The sequence below is a fragment of the Corvus brachyrhynchos genome, unplaced genomic scaffold (assembly GCF_000691975.1).
Source record: "Corvus brachyrhynchos isolate BGI_N302 unplaced genomic scaffold, ASM69197v1 scaffold115, whole genome shotgun sequence".
Classification (NCBI taxonomy): Eukaryota; Metazoa; Chordata; class Aves; order Passeriformes; family Corvidae; genus Corvus; species Corvus brachyrhynchos.
The window spans coordinates 1,534,868-1,542,206 of record NW_008239553.1 but is presented as its reverse complement, the minus strand read 5'-3'; the positions used below and the strand labels follow the sequence as shown (position 1 = coordinate 1,542,206).

General features: G+C 37.6%; 1 long non-coding RNA gene across 4 annotated transcripts in view; it reads left to right on the top strand.

Annotated features, from left to right (window-relative positions):
* The window catches only part of LOC108448581, a 33,668-nt gene that overhangs the window by 21,213 nt on the left and 5,116 nt on the right, over window positions 1–7,339 (top strand). The window contains exon 7 of one of the 4 annotated variants that reach the window (XR_001864528.1): window positions 49–7,171. The exons of the other annotated variants lie outside the window; for them this stretch is intronic. This is a non-coding gene — a long non-coding RNA (uncharacterized LOC108448581). Of the gene's footprint in view, window positions 1–48; window positions 7,172–7,339 lie in introns of those variants that run through there. 4 annotated transcript variants of the gene reach the window in all.

Sequence of the window (7,339 nt, the reverse complement as noted above, 5' to 3'; positions counted from 1 at the left end):
GAAGCACTATGGGTGTATTTTAATCAACTTTCACTTCTTTATTATCAGTGTAAGAAGGCCATCAGAAGGTTTTGGGATTCAAGTTTTTACAGAGTTTGAACCAGCAGGTAATTTTTAATTTATTTTGCTTATACATGTAAACGTGTATAAGGAAAAAATATTGAATGTAGTATTTACCAAGTCACCCCCACTGGACCACTTTTGTATGTTGTAACTCAGAGTAAAATTATTACCATCTAGTCAATGTTATTATATTAATTTGCAAAAAAACTAAAACAAGAAAGCTTCATACCTCTTTTGGGACTATTATTTCAAACTATTTATAGGTTCAAGAAGACATCATTGCACTTGTCCTGTATTCAGAACCTAACATTGCATTTTTCAGGAAATAAGTTTCACACCATCCAAGTTCAGGTGTGTAAGTACCTAAATTAGGGATCAGTGAGGTCTCAAGAAAGGGATTCTGAGTATTTGCTAGCAATTTCTCTTTCTGCTGAAAACACATGCAACTAAGAACTTGTATTGAGTGTCTTGGTTAGGTTCTAAAGATCAATGGTGTAAATACCTTTTTATTAAAAGAAAAAAATTACACTTGTCCATATTACATAGAAGCCTTTAAGAAAATATTTAAATTTTTTACTAAAGTTTTGTTCTTCAGAACTTCAGCCACAAATACCTGACTTTATAAGCCGGTCTTCACTGCAAGGTTGTACTTCTTACATTTTTACAAATAGTAGAAGAAGTTCATTATTCACCTAAAAATGTAGTTCTCTAAATGTACAAATGCTGAGGTAAAACAAATGGGTAGTTTTTCTTCAGATTAGTTCAAACTTCTCTGTGTGTTTATTCTTTCTTTCTTTCCTTCTTTCTGCACAGCAGTTCAATTATTACTGAAAATTTACAGGCTCCATTCCCTAAATAACTGAATAAAGCAAATTAAATAAACCAGAAAAAAAAATCAGAAATATGCCTGTCAGGCAAGTAGCTTACTAGTTTTCTTGAATAATTTAATAATATTTATCAAATAAGCTTTGTAGACAGTGAAAAGAACAAGTATTATAAACTGTGAAAATACTTGCCTGTTCTTCATTAGAAATCTACAGAAATTTCATAAAGGTTTCTGTAATGAACACTTGTATCAATGTAGACTTTCCCAGCATGATAAAAATAGGAGTAATTATGCTTATTCTTTTTCCAGTTGGTTTTTCTCTGTATGTCCTGGGTATCATTAATAAATCATTGCAAAAAGAATTAATATCTGCAGCTGCAGACTCTGGTGTGACCCACATGTTAACAAATAAATGAAGTAATATGGGTGGTCTAAAGCTTTGCCTCCATTGTTGGGTAAAGATAAGCACACATGTATGAAATAGACCTTTGCTTTTCCATCTGTTATTGACTGACCAAAATGGCTTTTTCTAGTCTTTGAAAGTTAGTAAATACAGGCTCCAGTGAAGGTTATAAGGAAATGTTTCATAATCAAAGTCCTAATATTGAAAAATTACACATTTTTACAGACAACTCAGCTGCAAGATGATATTCTGTGGCAAGAAGAGTGTTTTCCCAATAGGAGGTTTTAAATTACTGAGGATTTTAAAGGTTGTATCTGGTATTTTGAATTAGGAACAACAGGTAGCTGAGGAAAGGTGGATTGGAGCAGGGTAAGAAGGGGTAAAGCTCTCTTTTTACTTGCAAATGTCTCTCTAGGCTACAGAAAAAGATATTTAAAGAGGAGTAAGATTTATTTTGCCCACCTCCCTTTAGGCAGCTGTGCTGAACTGGGCAGTTATCTTAGCTCCATTAAAGAGACTGCTTCAACATGGCCATGGGAACTTAGAGCATAAATCCATCTATCTGTAGATAACTGTGTACCTCAGGATGAGATGTATCATCTTCTCCTCTGGCTCCTTGTCTTTCAAATATGACGACACCTTGAACAGCAAGTTCTTATGTAAATACCTACAGGGTGGGCATGGAAAATTATTTATTTACCCAGTGGTGAAAACAACATGCCAAATATAGTTACTTTATGGAAAATGAGAATACCATGCTTGTTTATAAGGGGAGGACTTTTGTACTCCACCAGCTTTAGGTTGTCTATTCTGATGTGTCACCTTTGTAGGTGAACTGGTTTGGGCTGGGATAGATTTAATTTCCTTCATAGCAGCTCATATGTTTGAAAGCACACAGTGTTCCAGCTATTGCTGAAAGGCATCTGCACAGCATCAAAGCTTTCTCTGTTTCCCATGGGAGTGTACAAGAAGCCAGGAGAGGGCCCAGCTGGGATAGCAGTCCCTAACTTCAATGTATGTTCAATGTATATCAATATTCTCAATATCTGATTGGTGTGGCAGACTGTCTGCTCTGGCTTCCTCACTGACTTTGTCAGAAAATTTGTTTGTCATGTAAATGTAAGCCTCCTTTCAAAAATTTATGCTGGTAACTGGTACTCTAGGCCCTTGTAAGTAGAATCAGTACAGCAGTCAGCTGTGATAGGAAGTACACTCTGCATGTCTTGTTAGTAGGCATTTATCCTCACTGATGAATCCAAGACTGAGGTGAAATTGGACTTCAGCTGAATGTGGAGAAATATGATGAAGTAACAAATTGGAAAAGAATGTTGTCACAATTTAGCTTATTATCTTCCAAGTTTTTTGTACGAACATTAAAACAGTATCTAGAGTCCCAGTGGCAAACAGCTGGTAAGGGCTTGCTGTTTGTATTTTAAGAGAGAAACTTGAAGCATTAGTGGTTGGAAGATTTCAGTGTGTGCTGTGGGGAAACAAAGCAAGTGCTTTCTCTGCCTTATTAGCAGCAGACATCTTCTGAGTGACTGGAGAACTTCGCTTGACCTTCCTGCAAAGGAAAAATGAGACACCCCCTTTTCCTTTGCTCCTCTCACATAAACCAAGATGCCTCCGTTTTGAATTAGGTCATTCCAGGTTTCCACTGGGAAAAATAAATGCTTCAAGAGGAGGAACAGAATGGAAGAAGGATCATTGTCCCATCTGTTAAGTGGCACGATGTCTTTGATTAGACACTAATCAAAGTGATCGTGTTTTCCTTATTTTATTCCTTTACCAGGCAAGCAAACGGAAAATGCAACAATAAGTAATACCCTTGCCAAGTGATTCTGAAAAATATTATTTTTGATTAATCCTTTTTCTGTTACAGATTTCAACATGAAGAAAACTGGTTTGTTAATAAAATGAAGCCCTTAACCATTCAGTTGAAAAAATTCATTTTATCGTTTCCATTCATGAATGTAGTTCCAAATTTCAAACTGTACTTGTTAAAATGTGGTTTTCCTTTTTCACTTGTAAGCCAGGTAAGAAAAAGTCAGAAAATGGAAAAAAAAATGCTGAAAGGTTGTGCATAAAAGAGCATAACACATATTAGAGCTGGTTTCTTTATTGCAAAGGTCCTGTAGATACTTTGTGCATAATACCTTTTTAATGTATTTACTGTCATTTTTGAGGGCTAAGAAAAGACTTACCCTTTGAAGTGGCAGTTCTGTTTTTTTCTCACATGAACCACAGATATTAGAAATAGCTAGATAATTTTCTATTCTATGAATTCTGTCACCACAGAGATCTTCCTCTTGGTTTCTTTAAAGAGCATCACATTTTTCTGTCAGTTTTCACTGTGTGGCCTACAGTTAGAAAATGACATTCATGGTTTATATAAATGAAATTTACTCATTTTGTGTATATTTATGGTTAGCTTGCTTATTTTATTAGCATTTTATTCCTGCATTAACTCCTATTTGAAAAATGTATGTGATATTTAGGGAAATTTTAATGCTTTGGAAGACATTTCAATATTTAGAGTTGTCTAGAATATTTTTTATTAGACTTTTGTAAACTAAGACCTTTAAAATGCAATTGGTGTCAACCATGAAGACTTGTGAGTCATTCTGGGCTATTAAGAAGCAGATTCATCTTTTCTCAATGCAGAATTTTTAAAACAAAGTGCTAATTCATAGAATATTCAGAAAATACTAAATAGCAAAATAGTCCTCTCATCTGCAAAATCATCCCACTGTAAGCAATGTGAATTACATTTGGTTTTGTGCACTTCCATGTCTCCTGATCACTCTGTTTTCTAGATATTGCTTTATTGTTCAGTCTGATTCATTGGATATTTTCCATATTGAGTGTTGCTGAAGTAGTTCTCACCCTTTGCCTTTTTGTTTCCCTTTTGTTTGTTCTGAACTTCTCGCTCCCCACTCTGCAACCCCACCCTGGCAATGAAACTGCTCATAAGGCTTCAGGACTTGGCTGTATTAACACTCCTGGGGGGTGTAGAACTCTTGTCCCAGTCATACATCAATCAGTTATTTTTAAATAAGCCTTACCTTTACAGCAAATGCAGTATGGGGAGGTGTTAACCTCCAGCCTTCTTATTAAGCCATGTTCAAATGCATTTTTTAAAAATAGGTCCCTAAATTTAGGGTTCTAACTCTGTATTAGGATACTTTAATATATTATTTGATTACCTGTGAATTCTAATTAGCCTCTTTGCATGAAATACTATCTTTTTGTAAATTTGTGATGCTTATTCTTTGCACATTCAGTTGAGATGGGACCAAAAATGCCCAAACTGTCAGCCTATATCCAAACTTATTTAGGAAACATCTCCAAGCAGCTTCACCTTATAACACTCATCAAGCACTTATAATTCATGCAATTTAAAACTGCTACAGTCAGATCTAAGAAAAAAAATGTAAGATTACTGCTCCTCCCATAAATACTACTTTGGAATGACACCCATGGGAACAATCTCCCATTCATCCTCACTTACCCCTCCATCAGAGATTTTTAAGACAAATAAGGAAGGGTGCCTTTAGTTGTTAGCATATGTAGAGTCATGAAAATTAATATGTATTTTCCAGTCTCAGTGACTGTTGGGATCATTCCTTTGGCTTAGTTCCTAATTGCTGCATTGTTTTCAACAGAGCGTGACCACAACTTCAGTGCCACTCCATCCGTTGTTCCACATCTCCCTTGTCGTGGTACACAAAGCTCCCTCTGTGTTTCTGCTCCTAAGGTGTGCAGACAGTTTGTCCCTGGTGAACCACAGCCAAAACAAGCATGCCCTCTCACTGAACTTTGTTTTTCAGTATTTTACCCACAGCTGCCCAGAGAAGAGGTAGGAACACCACTCCTGGAAACATTCTAAAAATGTGTGAAGGTGGCACTTGGGGACATGGTTTAGTGGTGCTGGTGCTGGGTGAACAGTTGGACCTGATCATCTTAGAGGTCTTTTCCAACCTTAACAACGCTGTTGATAAATTGCATTCACTGGTGTTGCTTTATTGACCATGCCATTCACTGTGATGCAGCACATGAATAAAAGTGCACCATTTCATTTGTATCTTTGTTAGGCTACCGACAGCTGTATTGGAGTAAAACCAGGAAAATTGGGATAAACTGTAATTACCCAGACTGGCCTTTGAACACAACACAGAAGTCTGTGGTGCATTCATGCAATGAGTATTATGAGATGTTGATGAGTGCAGGCACACAGAACAGCTCATTTGGGAACCCAGCCACAGGAGCTACTCCTTTTTCAGTGTCTGTCCAGTGCTTAGTGCAGCCCCAGCAGGCAGTCAAGCTGTAGCTTTTTGCCTTGCAGTGGGGGTCAGGTATGAAGCTCTCCATGTACCTTTACACATTGTGCAGGTTATATGGTCCTGACTTCCCTCCAAGTCATTCAGCTGTATGACAGCCTTTCTCTTAAAACTGCCCTTGTCCTACACCTTTCATTTTTTGCTGGATATATTTCCCTTTCTGTAATTTTTCATTTATTCTTTTGCTTGGTGGGTTTTCCATTATCTATGTATGTTTTCAGCTTTGCCTGTTCTGTCGTAGACATATTCCTGTCATAGAGGTTTATCTTTACTCTGTATTGAATAAGTAAGGATTTGGATTCAGATCCCCTTCAGGAGCTTTGAAATTTAGGAAATTAAAATGTTGTTGGTACACATTGAGAAATACCTTTTTAAACAATATCTTGGGATGTAAAAACCAACAATCCTTGGCACCAGTACTGAACCCTCTTTCATTTTCACCTGACTTCCTGCAACTTGTAACCCAAAACAGGCTGACATTCCTCATGGCTATGACACGAGAAGGGCAGCATTGTCCATCCACATGAGCTTGTAACAGATACTACTGACCAAGGTGGTGGCTTATGGCAAGATCTATATTCTATCCATTTTCTATGAGTAAGCCTCATCACAAAATAAAATCTACAATTTTGAAACTGTTCCATGATGAATGTCCACCATTTGGGTACATAAAATGTAGCAGATGACAGCTTTAAGGAATAGCTTTGTTATCTCCAGTTCCCAACACTGTTGTACCTCTTCCCAGATCTGAACACACAGAAATCTGGAAATGCAATTATTCCATCCTCATTGTCATCCATTTCATGGCATGCCTGTTGGATGGCTTATGCAATTAGGGAAAATGTTTGTGGCTCTAACCCTCAGTTACTTGTTGTATCTCATGATGAAGTTGCCAAGTGAAGGAACAGCCATGATCATTTCCTTTCTATTTTTGGCTTGAAGGCTACATCTTTTAGGCTGAGAATCTATCAGCCTGATTAATGCAATGGTTTATAACCAAGTGTAGCAGTATCCACTATCTGAGTGCTCTGCCTGCAAAAATCTTCTTCTGTGGACATGGGTGTATCATCAGAGTTAAACCTTCATGCAAGTGTAATCAAATCATTGACACTACTGAAAAGAAACTTGAGCTGGTGAATTCAGTTTTGTCAGAAGGGGAAGATCTGAGATGTCCTGGGACTGAAGGGCAGACGTGGAGCACTATGCACAGCTTTGCACAGTGCAAAACAATGGCATAATCTGTGTTTGTGCTCTCAATTTAATGACAGTTCACAGGAGGTTTGTTGACACAGGCAACAGGAAAACCAAAGTGTTAAGTCACCTGACCTCTGTTTAAGCAACACTGTGGTTAGAATCATAGAATCACCTAAGTTGAAAAAGATCTCCAAGATCATCTGGTCCAGCCATTAACCCAGCACTTCTGTGTCCCCTGCTAAATTACAGCAAATGCTGCATTCACACCTTTTTTGAACACTTCCAGGGATAATGCTTCTACTACCTCCCCAGGCAGCCTGTTACAGCAAAGAAATTTTTCCTAATATCCAATCTAAACCTGCCCTGATGCAATTTGAGGCCATTTCCTCTTGTTCTATGACTTGTTACCTGGGAGAAGAGGCCAACTAACCCCCACCTGTCTGCAATCTCCTTTCAGGCAGTTGTAGAGAGCTGTAAGGTCTCCCCTGAGCCTCCCTTTCTCCAGTCTAAACA